The sequence below is a fragment of the Pinus tabuliformis genome, chromosome 2_2 (assembly GCF_031772625.1).
Source record: "Pinus tabuliformis cultivar Carrire ecotype Pingquan chromosome 2_2, CPIR1, whole genome shotgun sequence".
Classification (NCBI taxonomy): Eukaryota; Viridiplantae; Streptophyta; class Pinopsida; order Pinales; family Pinaceae; genus Pinus; species Pinus tabuliformis.
The window spans coordinates 394,373,907-394,383,359 of record NC_142300.1 but is presented as its reverse complement, the minus strand read 5'-3'; positions in this window follow the sequence as shown (position 1 = coordinate 394,383,359).

Here is a 9,453-nt window from a genome sequence, read left to right as displayed (position 1 = left end):
CCGATAAAAGAGCAGATTGCTTGATCTAGTAAAGAGCAGAGAGGCCAATGACATTCAAAGCAGAGGAAGACGGGCTTGAAGAGAAGGAATAAAACCACAAGGAGCTTGGGCAAGGAGAGCTGAGGGGGAGACCAGGGGGCTAGTAATGCGGAAGCTGCAGAGAGAAGTGGGGGAGAAAGCGGGGAAGATGGAGGATAACTAGCCGTGGAGGTTGAGAGGATATAACACGATGGAGGGGGAGGGAGGGGAGTCGCAGGAATCAGAGGGGAGGTTGTTAGTCTTGGAGAGCGAACATGACTAGAGAATAAGATCAAATAGGATTTGAAGAGGATTATGGTTCAGACTTTATAAGATAGGTGCAGATTTAGAGGCAGGCCAACCCAGATTACGAAAAGACACTAATTGGATTGGCTGGAAGGTGACCTGTCCTTGATTGATTAGGGGGTGCCTAATTCTTTTTGATATTTGATTCAATGCAACATTTTTTGGATTGGTCTTGTTGACCATGGATTGAATAAGAATGGCCGAGTCTCCAAAGATGATTGGATTCAGAATGTTTCTCTTTCTTAAGATTTTTTCACCCAAGAGGAGGTCGTAAGCCTCGGCCTTATTATTTGTAGATGTGCCCAATCCCCATTTGAATGCAATGGGATTTTGCCTGCCCTGTTCATATAAAACACCTCCTGCTCCTGATTTCCTAGGATTTGACTTAGATGCTCCATCGAAGAATAAGCACGGTCTTTTGAGGGAATTCATCCATAGGATGAATTCCTCCTCTTTAAGTCTGATTTTCCACTTCATGCATGTATCTTTCTTTTTTGGAGTGGATGGCAGAGAGGGTCTGCTGTTTGCATAAGAGATCTAGTCTTGTTCCTCCTATTGAAGCTGATTAAAATCAATTGCTTTTGTGCCTTTGGCTGATAGAAACTCATAAGTTAATCCCCAAGATTTGGAGATAACTTTACCTATTTCAAGAGTTTGGTTTTTGAAGATATTTTGATTCCTAGCAAGCCATATTTGCCAGCAAAGGAAGGAGGGGATACTAGTCCAGTATCTTTTGATGGTGTGTTTATTTTTGAGAGAGTACGGGTAATCTTTCCCCCAAGCAAGATAGAACTCATTGAATGAGCGTGAAAAATTTAGTTCTAGGTCCAAAGGGCTTGCTAACAAGGTCCAACACTCTTTCACAAATGATCAATCAAGGAAAAGGTGTTGAATGCTCTCTTCGGCCTTGTGGCACATAAGGCATCAAGAGGGTCCGGATTTTTTTTTATTTTTAAATTGTCAGTAGTGAGAATTTTTTCTTTGAGAAGGGTCCGAATAAAAATTTTGACTTTTGGCAAACTTTCAACTTTCCACACCGACTTCCAAGGGGTCCAATTCTGATTGCTTTGTTTTGGTGGAGTTTCATGTATCTCGACTTCACTGTATAGTCAGCGTCAGAGGGATCCTAGATAAAAGAATCGTGGGAATCTTGGTTGATAGGTGTAGCTCCTTTAAGATGTGAGGTTAATGCTTCCCTCTGATATTTGAGATTGTGGGGGAGGTTGGGAACATTCCAGTTTTTCTATGTATTGTCAACTTGATGCCATTGTCAAATAGACTCAAGAGAGGTGAGCCCTTTTGTACTCAACCATCTTCTTAACTGTTGAAATTTTGGAAGATCAACTAATGGTAGCTTTCCCATTATTTTTTCATTCCAAATATTGATCTCACGACCATTCCTTGGCAATCTTGAGGTGTTTTCCTTGAGGAGGGGGAGGACCTTTTTAATTAGCTTCCACATTTGAGTACAAGGCATGAATGGAGTTCTTTCTGAAAGGAGGGAGAAGCAAGAGTGATTTATATATTTGGACTCCAAACCTTGCTTCCACCAACAGTAATCCCTAGTAATGAATCTTTGGGTAATTTTATCTCCAAGGGCTAGATTCATTAGTCCCGACAATCTAATTGAAAGCCCTCCATTCTCAAAGGGAGAAGTTACTTGGTCCCATTTTACTAGACTAAACTTTTTTGTTTTTGATTTTCCTCCATGCCACAGGAAGCTCCTTATTATTAGTTCTATTTGTTTGTGGACACTGCCGAGGCTAATATTGCTGCAAATTGATAAATAGGCAGAGCTAATGGTAGTGATTTGATTAGAGTTACTCTGCCTGCTAGATTTAGCCAAATCATTCCCCAATTTTGGATATATATTTTTTTTCTTCATTTTCTCAATGAATTTGATCCATAATTACGATTTCAGGTTTTCTTTGGATACAAGTAGGCCTAGATATAAGAAGTGACTCCATCGAATCTGAAGGGGAATCTCCAAAATTTGTGCAATTCTTTGAAGAGTTCGGGATGGTGCATTCCATCCATAGATCCGACATTTTCTTATTGTTGAGAAGACCTCTTGAGACCTCCATGAAGCTGTCTATAATTTTTTTGAACCTTCGTGCAACTATGCAAGATGCTCCTCCCATTAGGAGGGTATCATCTGCAAAAAAGGAATGATTTATGCTTTTGGTATTTGAGCTTATTGTTAGACGAGTTAAGGTTGGATTAACTCTGCAATTTTCAAGATGTCTACTCAATGAGTCTGCAATAAGAATGTAGAGAAAGGGAGACAATGGGTAGCCTTGTCTCAACCCTCGAGAGCTTTGAAAGTACTCACTTGGTCTTCCATTGATGAGGGGTGCAATCCATGGACCAACGATGCATGCTTTTATGATTTCTATAAATTCCTCAGAGAAGCCAAATTTTTTAAGAACCACTGCTAGAAAGGATAAATTAACTTGATCAAAGGAATTTGCCATTTCGAGTTTTATGATGATGCCTTGCTCATTTTTTGCTAAACTTGAGTGCAATGCTTCTTGGACAATCATGATATTTTCCATGATTTGTCTATTAGACACAAAACCGCCTTGATTTTCAAAGATAAGGTTGGGGAGAATATGTTTTAAGCGATTAGCAAGGATTTTGGTGATAATTTTATATGAGGAGTTGCACAAGGAGTGGGGCGAAATCCACTGAAGGATGAAGAGTTAGGTTCTTTTGGAATGAGAGTTAGGAAAGTCGAGTTTGTGTATCCACCTATCTTCTTTTTCTTGAGGGAATTTCTAATCATTCTTATGACGTCTTTTTTTATGATGGCCCAATTGTGTCGGTAGAAAGAAATTGAGAAACCATTTGGTCAGGGAGCCTTGTCATGCTGTAGGCTCCAAACAACATTTTGGATTTCGCTTTCTTCAACCTCTTTCAAAAGATCTAAGTTTAATTCTCCAGATATTCTTTTTGGGATGTGCTTAATGAAATTCTCAAATTCAAGAGTTGTTGGGTCAGCTATTAGAAGATTTTTGAAATGGGTGAATGCTTCTTTTTTCAAGTCTTCTTGTCCTTTGATTTCATGGTCTCCCTCCCCCTTTAGAGTGTTGATCTTCTTCATTATTCTTCTCACCCTTGTTGTGTTGTGGAAGAACGTTGTATTCTTGTCCCTTGCTTGAATCCATAGACTCCTGGATTTAAGTCTCCATTCCTCTTCCTCTTTTCTATTATTCTTGTAGATTTCCCAGAATAATTCTTTCTCCTTAATCTGGCTTTCTTTTGTTTCTTCTGTGCATTCTTTCCTTTCCTGTAATGTATCCATTTCTTTTTGCCATTCTTTTTTCCTGTTATTTGATTCATTGTGGTTGGATTTGGCCCAAACTTTTAAATCTTTTTTCACTACTTTTAATTTTGTTTTCCAAATGAAGTTTGGAGATCCAATAATTTCCTACCACCAAGCTTTAGCCATTGTTTGTTTTGCTGATTCATTGTTGTTCCATGATGGGCAATAATGGAATGGGAGAGGTCTCATATTTCCCAAGTTTCCTAATCTTATTACAATAGATTTGTGGTCGGAAGCAAAAGTATGGATAATTTTTTATATAACTGAATTGTATTTGGCTATAATGTTGCCCTGAATTAAAATTCAATCCAACCTTTCTTTTATATTGCTTTGTCCTATTCTTTTGTTACGCCATGTATACTTCCCGTTATTCGGAGGAATGTCCAAAATATTTTGAATTTCGATTATACTTTCCAGCAAATCACGAGAAGGATTAGCGGGGAAGGTGCCTCCATATTTCTCTTCAGCATTCATAACGAAGTTTAAATCACCTCCTATAATGATGTTCTTGTTATGATCCTGGAGTAAAGTGTTTTTGAGGGAGTTCCAACATAACTCTCTCTCTCTCTGTAGTGATTTGGTGCATAAATATTGAAGAGGCATATTTGCTCTTCATTTGTTTTGTTTCTTAATTTTGTTTTAATCCAATGTAGATCTTTCTGATGGTGTTGTAGTTCCCAGATGTCCTTTCTCCATATTGTGTAGATTCCTCCAAATGCCCCTGTTGCTTGGAGAGATGTTCCATCATAATTCATTGTTTTTTGGATAATTTTCTCTATTTCTTGTTCATTTATTTTGGTCTCCTGGATCATGAGTATGTCTGGGTTCTCAGTTGATAGAATGTCTTTGACTGAATTGAATTTGGAGGAGTGTCCCAATCCTATGCAATACCAAGGGACCAAAATCATTATTTATTTTGGGTTGAGGCATAGGGACCTTTCCCTCGATTAGAATGGTGGTTTTTTCCCTTGTTTCCTGTACTTTTTTCGAGGAAGGAATCCATCGGTTGGTGTGTTCCCATTTCCATTTCCTTTGTTGCCACATCGTCTCTTACTTCCTTGTTGGTTCTTATTCCTTGTTTTTTCTAAAGGGAGGATTGATTCTTTGTGAGTATTCTCTCAAAGGATGGGGAGCGGTGGGTTGAGAGGAATGTTTGGGGATGAAGAGAGGGTGAAGGGAGCACAAAGGGAGGTAGGGAGGGAGGACCAAGGGGGGAGGAGGGGGAAGAGGAGGAGGGCATGAGGGGATCATTTAGGGCCAAAGGAGGATCGAAGGAGGGGTTGAGGGGCCCGAAGGAATTGGGATCATGGAGGGGAGGTTGGGGGATGATTGAAAGAGAGGGGGAGGGATTCAGAGGAGCTGATTGGGATGGAGCTTGTTGAGAGGAAGATTTGTTCGTTGTCTTCTTTTTATTGATTGGTTCCCATTTGGTTTCTTGGACTTCTACTTCATTAGTTTCTTGTTTTTTTGGACATCTATTAGAAAAATGACAGTACTCGTGACATATCTTGCATTTAAATGGGATTTGTTCATAGTCCAGTTGCTGAATGCGCATCATATTATTAACTCTAATCTTTACTGCTTTCAGAAGGCCTTTTCCCAGATCGACTTCCACACAAATCCTTGCACAAGTGTGCATGTTCTCCTTTGGTTCAGTTCTGTATTTTCCAACTGCATTTCCTATTGCTTTTACTGATTTGTCTCCTTAGGAGTGGAGGGGGAGGTGGGGGAGGCGAACCCAAACTGGAACAACATTCGGAACATCCAACTCAGGGTTGAAATATGGAGTCCATCGATTAAGATAAAGTCCCCTATGTCCATGAAATATGGCCCATTCCTGAATATGAGATCCCTGTCTTCTTTGGTTTTTAAGTGGAATGTGAAATATCCTCTTCCGCAGAAGTGAATGGAGATTTTTTGATTGATTGAAGGTGACCAATTCTGCTTGACCCACTTCTGCACTAATTTAAGAGAAGGCCAGAGGTCAGTAAACTGACCCACCAAGCCACGTTCTGAGAGAGAGAGGGCAGCTCGTCGAGGAAGAGAGGGTGGTAAAATGATTTCTGGAATGTCATCGAGTTTCTTAACAAATTTGGAGATAGATGGCCTTGATCGAGGAGGACCAAGAGAGGATATCAAGGAGGTGAAGGTAGAGGTAGACTCTTCTGGAGGATGCTCAACCGAGAGAGTAGATGCAGGAGGGGGAACCCCATCTAGTGGAGGCTCTGGAGGGGCCATAGCTGTCGCTGGAGGCCAAGGCAGCAAGAAAATGCACAGACAGAGCTAGGTCGAGAGCGCTTTTTCTGGTGCATAGTCCACTCCACAATCACAAATGTAACTTTTTATTGTCTTAATAAAAGTTTGATTTTTCTCCTGAAAAAATTAAATAATTAGTAATGTTATATATATATATATATATAAACTCCATATGATATATATATAAACTCCATATGAATAGATAGTCATATATATAGTAATGTTATAATTATATATAAACTCCATATGAATAGATAGTCATATATATAGGGAATGTTATAATTATATATAAACTTCATATGAATAGATAGTCATATATATATTGATTCATATATAGATTAATAGTTTCTTATCTATTGATATCTAAAATAATATTTGTCCTTTTCTTTTTCTTGCCTTATTACTAGGGTTATAAATTTTACTTATATTTTACACACACATATATATACACACTATAATTGTTCTCTTTCTTGGTGTTTAATTTTTCTATTTTGTTTTATTTTTATTCTAGTTTTTATTTCATTATATTTGTTTTTTCTTTTATAATATATATGTATTTATTTATCCATATATATATATACACACTCTTTTCCTTTCAATTTTTAATATTAAATTATTTTCTTCGAGACCCTTATTTCTTATTTTTTCCCTTATAGTTCTTGTGTTTTTTTTTGTAATTTGATTTTTTATCAGATTTTAATTTTGTATTTTCCTTATGCATTATTTAATTTATTGTTCACCCACTAATATTGATTTTCTCTTTATTTGATTTTTTTTTCAATAGAACATGTAGTAGGGATTATATTAATTAAAAACAAGGAGAGGGCCTTGACCCCTTACATCTAATTTCTGAAAATATCAAAACCACTTCAACCAAGTAAACATAAGCTTTACTATCACCAAGACTATATGACCAACTATAACATAAAATACGACAACTATAAACCTTGCAATGAGACCCCAACAAAAACATATTCTTGCAGAAATACATTATAGACAAAAATTGGAAAATAAGATTGAGCTACAAGACCAAAAAAGACCTCCGGTGAGTGCAATTACCACACTAGATGCTTGGGCCATTATCATTCAGACCTCTTGGATGACGAGGCCTCTTGCGCACAGTAGGAACCATAGGACCACTGTCGTCAGGGAGAGTTCTGCTACCAGAGGAGGAAACTTCCAACGTGGCAACACGAGAGATGATCTAGTGAATTTCATCCTTCATCCCATTGAGAGAGAACTCCATTTCAACATGGTGAACCAACAATTTGTCTTGCAAGAAAATCTAGAAGGAACTTCTTTGACATTCCACCATATCTTTCAGCTTTTGAATGGAGGCTATCAGGCCTTAAGAGGAGTCCAACATTCTGTCGATAATGTCAGAAGGATAAATGTTTTCCAGTGGAACATAAATTTCCTCCTTCCTATGAAGAGAGCCCTGAGCTCTAGAGACATGCACTGAAGCGTTTCCATCGCCCTGATCCATGACGCAGGAAAAAATCAGAACCCAAATACCAAACAAACAGAGACACCATGACAAGGGCATAGTCTTCAGAGAGTTTGATAAATAGCAGACGGGTCACTGACACGAGCCAACTTGCAACAATAAGTCTTGAAAATCCATATAGAAATTGCTTGAGCAGAAAGGCAATGAGGTAACATCACAACAAGATAATAGAATTAAATTCATACTCTCTTGAAATGTTGTGATCACAAAAGTCGAGAGAAGGTGAATTAAATTGAACTTGCAGCATAATAAATGGATGTGATCTCTTGAAGTTGAAGGAAACTGGAGAGGGTGCCAACTGTTCACCTGTGTGTCACACCTAGGGCCAGTTAGGATAGGAGAAGGTCAGAAAGAAGGCTTCGTCCATCAAACAATTAGAGTATGCTTTCGAAGAGGCGTAAAAAATTTCATATATAATCTACTCCCAATGTGCATTACCATGCATGACCAAGGAGGGGGGAATGAAGCAATATCCCAGTGGGAATTAAATATATTTGAGAATCTGTCCATGATTAGGGAATAGAAGAGAAACTCAAAACTTGATTAACTTCAATATCACCTTGATTCATATAGGATCCTTTTTGGCAAGTTCCTCAACTATTGGATTTAGTTTCCTGTAGACATGGTAAAAGCACCTCGTCAAACTGAGAAATTAAGACAAGAATACTTTAACAAAGGGATGGAGAATTAGGACTAATTGTCATCTTACCTTTGGTGAAATGATGTATGTGATGAAAACTTGACTAAGCTGAGTGGGGGGGAGGGTGAATCAACTTAGTACATTCATGGACCTTAAACTTATTTTCTTTAAACTCATTAACTGAACTTTTAAAGGAACAACTTAACAAATTATGAACAATAGATTTAATATGTGAACAACAAGAAATATGTGAACCAGAACATCACATCAACACATAAAAGGATGACATATGAACACCAGATATAAGTGGAAACCCATAAAGGGAGAAAACCTCGAGTTTGTTATTGTTGTGATGCAAAGACAAACTCCTACTCCCTTATTACATCTGATTTTTTGTAGGATCCAACCTACATGAAGCTACTACCTCAATTTTCGGCAAGCTACAACATACAAGGAAGCTCCAAGTCCCATAAGTTTTATGTAGGCTACAACCTACAAGAGGCTCCTACCTCAACTGGCTACAACCTGTTCTTTATCAAGCTCTAACTTGAAAGGAGATTATAATCCCCTAATACATATGAAAAACAACATGTTGGTTTCCATGGTCATCAATTCTTAATATCTCTATCTTTATGTCTGCCTCTTCTCCCCCTTCAAATGTGCTTCACATCAGCTTCATATGTGCCAAATAAATCACGAAGAATCAACACTCACATGCTCTCTAACTCTCTAACTTCTAACACACTCTGCCTTCCAAAATCACATCTTTTATAAAGATAGTTTGATGGATGATTGTATTCCACATAAGAATACGAAGTGAACACACTTGACTCTCTGCCTTCCACTCATTCGTTTCCTAGCTCTTCATAGTTTGAATATTAGAACACAAATAAGTGATCAAATATTATTTTCAGCCACCTGTAATGATTAAATACATCAACATAATGCTAACATCACGTAACATTATAGGAATAACATATGAATATATAATCGAGCATTCATTCCTCATGATCATCAACAACATTTACCATTAATGCATCACAATTAATCTCTGCAACATTTTGTCCTGCACATATTTGCCTTTGCCATAGCCTTGCATCACAACAATGCTCAATCTCTGCTCCTTTTCTCAAAAACTATACCATCAACATAAGCATAATAAGCATAGGTCAACTTGCATAAATCAAATGACATCAAAACATCACATGCATAATGGACCCAACAAGTATGCAACCAAAAAGTATTACATCACTTGCAGCAACTCCATCCAACTAGGCCATACCTTTCACACAAACACTTCTATTAAGCAAATATAATAAGAAGTATTGCAATATCAATTGTCCATACATCAATGACATCAAATACCTCTTAACCATAATGCCTCAAGATCTTTCTGTTTAT